The following is a 9650-nucleotide window of genomic DNA, read 5'->3' as shown; positions in this document are numbered from 1 at the left end:
CCAGTCAGCAGATAAGCCGATGAGTTTCAGAGAAAGTTTATTTGATGGGTTTAGCTGAAGTTCACTTGGTTTCCCTGTGGCAGAGAGGCAGAGTGGAAGAAGAAAGCACACCCGAGTTGCCCCCTTGATAAATGGCGTATATAGACAGAGCTTTGCTGCTGGCTTGCAGCCATTGCCTTGTGTGTTGTAAATAAAGTTCTCCTCTTCAAACATGTCCGAGCCTGGCTCTTTTCATTTCCTCGCTATATAGCTAGTGAGTCTCTTGGGCTGGTGCCGGGAAAAAGTCCAATCAGAAAAACACCGCCGGATGTTGGTTCTGATGCCGGCTGTGTGATCAACTGTTCTGCTTTAGTGTTGATGTTGCTATTCAGCAGAGGTACCACCCAGTACGGGCTGGCTCTGCTAGCTGCTTTTCTGCTGACACCACTCCGAGCCTCCTGCTATTTCAGGACTTTAAAACGAGATCAAAGCAGCAGAATAAATTTGATGTTCCTGCTGCAAGTGGTGGGGGGGAGAATATCTACTGTTTAACGACCAGCCATTTATGGATGGCTGGTCCACGGGAAACACTCTGCTATTACCAAGACTGGCTGTTCATATCAGTCAGGGCTGAAATGGTCTGTGCATTATCAAACAGCATTTAAAAAGAGCATTTCCTGCTAATCGTGATTGCTTTTTGAAGCTGGGTATCTTATCAATAAAGGGCCTTTTACTCCCCTACATTTATTCTACAGCTTAAGTTACTGTCAGTTAAGCAAATGCAGCCAGTGAAGTAACGAATGTACTAGTACAGTAGTTAGTAGTATAAAGTGCTGCAGGAATGAGTCATAAAACCCGGTTCCCTCGTCTCAAAGTCAATGTTGTCGTTTTTTTATGTGTTAATGTGTTAGCTGCCTGTAATAAGGTCTGTGGTTAACACAATTTTAAGAGATTCTAATGTTTTAGTCTACGATTTAAAGTAGAAAATACACCTCTCGTGAATTTTTTGGGGTTTTTTTCTTAAAAAAGGCGGATGCTAACAAGTGGCTAAATGAGACAAAGAGTCATCCGGCCAACTACTCCAACGTCACAGCCTCGTTGTGTATATTCTGCTCATGTAACCGTGGTGTAGTTCAGTTATAGCCTAGCTGTGTTCATTTGTAAAGATAATCTTGGTTAAACAAAATGTCTAAGTAACATAAATTTGTGTTTGCCACAGAGTTTATTTTCTGCAACAACAAAAAAAATCCAATGCAAAAATCCCATTGGCCTTCTGTGGAGGGAACCAGTGTGATGATAACTTCTGAGTCTGGCCAAAGTTTATTGGATGAAGGCTGGCCCTGCGCTCCAGGACGCATACTTTCTCTTCTAACTTCTAGTTCATACTGCAGCTGCCCTTACAAAGTACATACTGTTGCATGCAGTATGCATTCAATTGGGATATACTACCTCCTAATATCATTACGTCTTGAACTTTGACCATCTTTCTCCTATAGCTGCTGCGCAAAGGATTGTGGGTCAGAATAGTCAGAAAAGCAGACAGGCTTGCACACTGACCAGATGTAGTAGAACATCCAGGTATTTTTTGTCATATTGCATTTGCATTTGATATACTATGTACAGGAACACACTTTATATTTTTCTGGCATACTAATCAGTATGGTAGTACGGGTATTGGAACGCACAGTGGGTCACAGTCATGAGCTGTGGGGTATGGCACCTCCACAGTGTAACTGGAGCTGGGATGTTGGAGGGTAACAGTAGACGGCACTAGATATAAAGGGATGGTGTCCGCTCAGGTGCTCTTTAGTTGCGTTTATCCTGACTTAAATTTTTGGGTACGCTTGTGTGCCAGGTAGTGAGGCCTTAGGCAAGTGTAGACCAGATTTTACTATGCATGTGTTGTACCCCAATGATATGCGCTTAACAACTCCTCTTTTAACCTTCCTTGGGTTGGCCTTAAAAAATACATCATCCCTGTAGCATTCTATTGTAGAACTGCCAATAAAATTGAGCAAAAGCAGGCAACAGCCAGGGTCCCCACACCTCCAGTGGCCCCAAAAAGCCAAGCTCACTGTGACAGTTAGATTCACATGAATTAATAAATCACTAATTTGGAACAATTTGACTTTCTTTATTAATGACGTGTCCCAGTTAGCCATAACAATGTGTATGTTTACATGGATATGAGCATACCGTTTATGATCAGATTTGGATCATGCCGTGTATGTGTATGAGAACGTAATCATTTAAACCTAAACATGATCATAACTGGGATGAGCCAGGGATAACAGTGATACTCACGTCCATATAAACACACTCAGGATGACAATGAGCCAGCATGCATGAACTTGTGTCAATTACAAGTGTCCTATTTCAAAATCTATTCCTAAGGGCCATATTATATAAATGATGAAGCTGCAGTGCAAAAGTAAGGGATTAAGACAAATTTGTTCATAATTATATAGTTGGATAAAAATAATGAAGTAAGGCAATTAAACTGAAAGTAATGAGGGCTTAAGATAATGTAGCCATTTACACGGTAGGATGTTGATAGTTGAATAATGAATGGTTCTAAACTATATAGCAGAAAGCAGTGGGTAAGCTAAATAAAGAAACACTGATTGTGCCACAAGTTTCACCTGTCTTGTTTGATACGTTACAGTATGTATTGGTCAATGACCTTGTGTGACTCGTGGAAAAGTGACCGAGGCAAGTGTTAACTTGGACAACGGTGCTTGATTCATGGTCAGAAGACCCCATGGTGACCGGGGAAGCTGAGTGTGTCCCCTGATGAAGACCGCTGCTGGTCCATTCAGATGGGACAAGGTCACTGACCGGAAACGACTGTGTCTGTGCGCGTTCAGACGAGGACTTCACTTCCGCCGCCGCTGGCATCTAGAGGTGAGAGTTTCACCACGAACTGCTGCTCCAGGACTGACAACAAACTGTGAGTTTAACTTTTGTGTTTTTCGTCTGTTGAGGATTTGGATTGTGTCGGCTGCACCGTGATAGGGTAACACCCAGGCCTGCAACTTCTTCATTTTTATTTTTGCGTGGGCGATGGTGTGTGGTACCACTTTGGGGTTTAGAGTCTAACATTACTTCATTATTTTAGCTCAGTTTGTCATGGGAAAGCGTTAGTAGTTAAAGGGGTGAGAAATAGGGAAGACAGTGGAAGAAGGGGGGGTGCAATGCTGTACATTTAATATTAGTCCACATATTAGTTTTGACACTTACGCTATGAAAGTTCACACAACTGCCCAAACATATTTAAATATTTAAATATTCAGGAACCTCTATCATATGATCACCGTGAATGATGCATGATGGGATTGCCCTTGTAATATTTGTTGACATCCTCAACAAAAGTACATGGAACCTGTGGTGCTGCTGCAAATGCCCAACAGCTCTTTAGAGACACACTTCTCTTTGTGATTACATGCTAGAGTGCAGTTGGAAATTCAAGCTGCATCCTCGAGCAGAGCAGCTGCTCTAATCAACTGGGTGAAATTCCTCACCTTAGCCACAGGTTAAGTGCCTTTCCTGGGACACTGGCTACATGTCTAAATGGTGTGAGATGATTCCTTCGCAGCCAAGTTAGTCTCAGGTGTCCTTCAGGGTACGATCAAGCTTCCATTCCCATCTGCCCAACCATTTCCCTCTGTCAGCAACACTCCAGGAAGACAGACCAAAGCTTACCATGAATAATGGATGTGTAGCACACTCATTAGTATAAATAAATAATTGACCACCACACGTGAAACAGAATTAATCTTGTAAATGCATGATGATATTATAATAACATGACGGGACAGAACGACAACCTAAGTATCTGGCCCCTGTGTCCTTTGTAAGCTGATTGGTTGCAGCCCGATGCCTCTGTTCTTGTGTTTGTATGGTATGTGTAAACGGTCCTTTCACTATCTTAAGAGCATTATGTTAATATGTTTTTATTGTGATGCTACTAAATATATAAACACACTTAGGCTATTTCATTTTGTATTTCTGAATCTTAAAAAGTGCATCAAGGTGAGGTGAATTATCTTGCCTAAAGTTGTCTCATGGAAATGTATAGTTCTTTTCTGACCCAAAATTTGCAGACGTTTCACTTAATGTGGTCATTATTTGGTTGAATATGACTTGTTTGTCTATCTCTCAGCCAAAACATAGTGTAACTCTTTATTATTTTCAACATTGTTGACAGCTTCACGCCCTCCACTTTTACCTTTCACAATAAAAGCCCAACTTCAATTCACTCAGAATTTCTCTCAGAGGCAAATCAAGATAAAGGCTTACATTAGCGTTAGGTGACAGCAAGGCTCCAAAAAGTTTCAACAGTCTCAAAGTCAGTGTAAACCGTCAAAAATTATAAATGTTATCCTTTTACTATGTTATTGTGTTTATAGTGGTTATTTGCATAAAAACCAATAATTCAAATGATTGACAAATGAATTATTGATATATACTAATATACTAATATACTAAAAAAATCTATTTTATAATGCTGTGAAATGTGTCCTATTTATTCAAGTTTCTCGACAAACACTTAGGATTGCATTTAAACACATCATAATAATGTTATAATTTACCTTCCCCCAATACTCCTTTTTACTGAGTAGAGCTTGATTGCATCATAATGCAAGTCAGTGCAACAACCATCAATTTTTTTTACTGTTTTCTAATTAACAGGACTGTGCTAGAGAGAGACCCTGTGCTGGGCCGGTCACTGCGATCACTCTGAGCATCATGCATGGGAATGAGGTACAAATTAGGAAGCGTCAAATTAAGTTAGTTGTTCCAAATGTTCTTCCTCATAGGCTTATTGAGGACTTGCAGTTGTGACACAAACTCAACTGCAAGATTTATGTCTTTTTCACTCACGCTGACGACATGTTGTGTGTGGCTGTGGCGTTACAGTTTTTGTTGCCGATCAGCTGAAAAAACATCTGGATTTTGGATAAGCAGTTTTTCAATACAAGTGAAGAGAAGGGAGTCTTGTTAGTTTTTTGTTTTTTTTACTTTGTTTACACAGTTTTTATAACTTCCTTTCCTTCATCTACTGCACTTAAATACAGTATAATAGGTCACAACTCTGCTTTCAGTATAGCATGCACTGAGGAATTTATTGCTTCAATCGACTACATTTACCATTAACACAGATTGGACATCCACATAAAAAGTGGCAAGTACCCATCAAGATGAATCACTTTGGCATAATCAATTTGTCCACTACTTCAGTTCAGCCTCTGTCGGCAAATGTTAGAATGGCTAATTGACTCATCGGTGAACATGGTAAACACAACTGCTCAGGATACTGTGACTTAACTTTTTTGCATATAGCACTGGTGCTACAGAGGTTAAAGGTTTTGTAGCACTGGCCACAGAATGGTAACACGAGTACGGAGTATCAAGTAAGTCCACTTCAAATTCAAATTGTGTGTAGAGGGGGCGTTGGGCATACAAAAATGAAGTTTATAAAGTCATTTTCCATGAACTTTTAATGGAATATAGTACTGAAGAAATGCAGCCATTTTTTTTAAATATAGGCCTATGTATTTATTTATATTATTTTGCACACAATATGGATGCAGGAAGTTAAGATGCAGTCTCTACTGCATATGAAACTTTGAGGTGTGAAGTTTTCCTATTGTCCCACTGAATCCAAGTTACTGACTGTGAGTGTGCATACGTTGAACCTCACAAAGCCACTAGCGTAGCTGTAGGCTCTGTAGTTTTTTGTTCTTTTATAAAAACCTTAGCTTGTTTGTTCTTGTGCCTGTCACACATTTCTCTGTGTGAACCGCAGGTGTGTATGCTCAACACATTTCTGGGGCTTGTCCCACCACATATAGGAGATGACTTTATAAACGGAGATGTTCCTCTCCTGTGGGCTGACGGCGCCTGCTGCTTGACCTGATTCAACTCCATTAAAGAGGCCAACAGGCTATTAACCCCCGCGTCAATACCTCACAGGTTTAGCCACACTTACAAACCCATTTCAGCAGCAGTCATAAACACTGGCCTTATTATAGTATCTCCGGGCTAAACCAGACTGCCCCCGTCGACCCCGTAACAAAAGAGTCCTGAAGTCAGCATTAACCCCGTGTGGAACAAGGGCACACAGGAAACGCACAGGAAATGGACTTGCGAGGAGGTTTAAACTAATGAGCTGTCGTTGAATGTTATATTGCAAGGTTTTATTATTCAAGAAAGACTGAAAATCATTCACTTTCATACCAGGATAATAATGGTTATAGGCTACTGGATTTGTGCATCTTAATGGACGATAAAGTGCCACATCAGTTCACCCAAATCACATTCTCACGTCCCTCCTTGGAGAGAGTTTTATTCATAAGCTCCAAGCTTAATCAACAATATGCAAGGAGGCGTTAAAAAGGATATAATTAATTAACTGACTTTTAGTATTGCATTTCTCTCACAGCGTGACTATGGTGGGATTACGAATGGAGTATTGAATTCATTGGTTTGCAAAAGTAATGTCAATGAAACAACATCACAACCCTCTTATTCATTTTGCTATAGGGGTCTTACCTTTAATAAAGAGTTTCATAACCATGTGATTCATGTGAGTAATGGGGGCAGGGGGAGCTTTCATCAGCCTCTAACTATCATTAAAGCTGAGCCCCTCTGTGAGAGTAAACAAGCAAAGAGTTTCAGACTGGAGATTTATCATAACAGCGCAAGAGAACCACCCTGCTGAGAAGCACTATCACAGCAGTCAAATCGCATCTTGGATTCAGACAAAAGCACCCGTAGCTAAGAACAGACGGAGCAGTTGCAGGCATGCGTGTGCCTGCACACACACACACACACACACACACACACACACACACACACACACACACACACACACACACACACACACACACACACACACACACACACACACACACACACACACACACAAACTTGCTTTAAGTGTGGTTTATTATATACAGGGGGTACGGAAAGTATTCAGACCCCTTTAAATTTTTCACTCTTTGTTTCATTGCAGCCATTTGCTAAAATCGAAAAAGTTCATTTTTTTCGCATTAATGTACACTCAGCAACCCATCTTGACAGAAAAAAACAGAAATGTAGAAATTTTTGCAAATTTATTAAAAAAGAAAAACTGAAATATCACATGGTCATAAGTATTCAGACCCTTTGCTGTGACACTCATATTTAACTCACATGCTGTCCATTTCTTCTGATCCTCCTTGAGATGGTTCTACTCCTTCATTGGAGTCCAGCTGTGTTTAATTAAACTGATTGGACTTGATTAGGAAAGGCACACACCTGTCTATATAAGACCTTACAGCTCACAGTGCATGTCAGAACAAATGAGAATCATGAGGTCGAAGGAACTGCCCAAGGAGCTCAGAGACAGAATTGTGGCAAGGCACAGATCTGGCCAAGGTTACAAAAGAATTTCTGCAGCACTCAAGGTTCCTAAGAGCACAGTGGCCTCCATAATCCTTAAATGGAAGAAGTATGGGATGACCAGAACTCTTCCTAGACCTGGCCGTCCAGCCAAACTGAGCAATCGTGGGAGAAGAGCCTTGGTGAGAGAGGTAAAGAAGAACCCAAAGATCACTGTGGCTGAGCTCCAGAGATGCAGTAGGGAGATGGGAGAAAGTTCCACAAAGTCAACTATCACTGCAGCCCTCCACCAGTCGGGGCTTTATGGCAGAGTGGCCAGACGGAAGCCTCTCCTCAGTGCAAGACATATGAAAGCCTGCATAGAGTTTGCCAAAAAACACATGGAGGACTCCCAAACTATGAGAAATAAGATTCTCTGGTCTGATGAGACCAAGATTGAACTTTTTGGCGTTAATTCTAAGCGGTATGTGTGGAGAAAACCAGGCACTGCTCATCACCTGCCCAATACAATCCCAACAGTGAAACATGGTGGTGGCAGCATCATGCTATGGGGGTGTTTTTCAGCTGCAGGGACAGGACGACTGGTTGCAATTGAAGGAAAGATGAATGCGGCCAAGTACAGAGATATCCTGGAAGAAAACCTCCTCCAGAGTGCTCAGGACCTCAGACTGGGCCGAAGGTTCACCTTCCAACAAGACAATGACCCGAAGCACACAGCTAAAATAACAAAGGAGTGGCTTCGGAACAAGTCTGTGACCATTCTTGACTGGCCCAGCCAGAGCCCTGACCTAAACCCAATTGAGCATCTCTGGAGAGACCTGAAAATGGCTGTCCACCAACGTTCACCATCCAACCTGACAGAACTGGAGAGGATCTGCAAGGAAGAATGGCAGAGGATCCCCAAATCCAGGTGTGAGAAACTTGTTGCATCATTCCCAAGAAGACTCATGGCTGTACTAGCTCAAAAGGGTGCTTCTACTCAATACTGAGCAAAGGGTCTGAATACTTATGACCATGTGATATTTCAGTTTTTCTTTTTTAATAAATTTGCAAAAAATTCTACATTTCTGTTTTTTTCTGTCAAGATGGGTTGCTGAGTGTACATTAATGCGAAAAAAAATGAACTTTTTCGATTTTAGCAAATGGCTGCAATGAAACAAAGGGTGAAAAATTTAAAGGGGTCTGAATACTTTCCGTACCCACTGTAAATGTCACCTTGGGGTCAAAAATGACAACAATGAATATAACAAATTAATAGCAGCCCCCTTTAATAAATGTCACGGAAGGAAATGGTGCTGCTACTTCTCTCCCCTTCTCTCTGGCAAGCTCCGGGTGTTTACCCAACACCCTCAGGTGCAGTGACTGAGACGTCGCTAGGCAACCGCACCATCCCTGTTGTTGCTCTGCCTCTGGCACTCAAGTGGGAGCTTATGTGGACTTAACTCTGAAAGAGCAGCAGTGTTGAGGAGTGGAAGGAGGATTACCAAGAAAAATATTGGATTGGGCTGAGGCACAAGGGTCGAGGCCTAACCCAAGTCACCAGCACCACCAACAGACAGACGCCGCCAGGGACAGTCAGACCACGCCAGTTCTGTACTTGGGACTGGAAACCTGGTTTTTTATCCAGCTCTGCTCTCTCACTGAAGAACAATGCTGTGATATAATTGGCGATCCATGCTGTTTCTCTCCCTTTCCTTTTTCTGTTTTTAGCCAAACGGGAGTGCCTGACGGATTCGCTTAGTGGAGCAAAGCATGAACATGTGAACACTAAACTCAACCAAATGTAACAAGATAATACTAACTGAAAAGAAGAACCTGCTGTTTCAGTCCATGTCAGCTCCAGGAGGATCCTGTAATGGGGTAAAATTGCCACCTAGTGGCTCCCAGATGTACTTTTATCCTAGAAAATGAAAGCGTGGCTCATCACCACTGATGGCTCCTAATATACACTTATTGTTCCTCTTTGGTCAACGCCGACACGAAAGCTGCTCCCAATCATCGTAGCATCAGGCAACCGTCCCAGTGGCAGAGTGGCATAATTATTTCCAGCCCATGGTTGTGGTGAATGTGTGCAGCTGATGTTGCAGCTGTTGACTGTGCGCTGTGTGTTGGGCTGATAATGGAGATGGACTCAAACAAGACTTCTGAACATAGCACTGCACAGACTGGTAGCAGACTGTGTGTGTGTGTGTGTGTATGAGATATATTCTAGGTTGAGATCTGTGTGTGCTACCCATGGGAGTTGTGGTCTGATAAACGCCTATGTAGACCCAGGGGGCCCCACA

The sequence above is a fragment of the Anoplopoma fimbria genome, chromosome 17, assembly GCF_027596085.1.
Source record: "Anoplopoma fimbria isolate UVic2021 breed Golden Eagle Sablefish chromosome 17, Afim_UVic_2022, whole genome shotgun sequence".
In the NCBI taxonomy this organism is placed as follows: Eukaryota; Metazoa; Chordata; class Actinopteri; order Perciformes; family Anoplopomatidae; genus Anoplopoma; species Anoplopoma fimbria.
Note: the sequence above shows the minus strand (reverse complement) of the source record.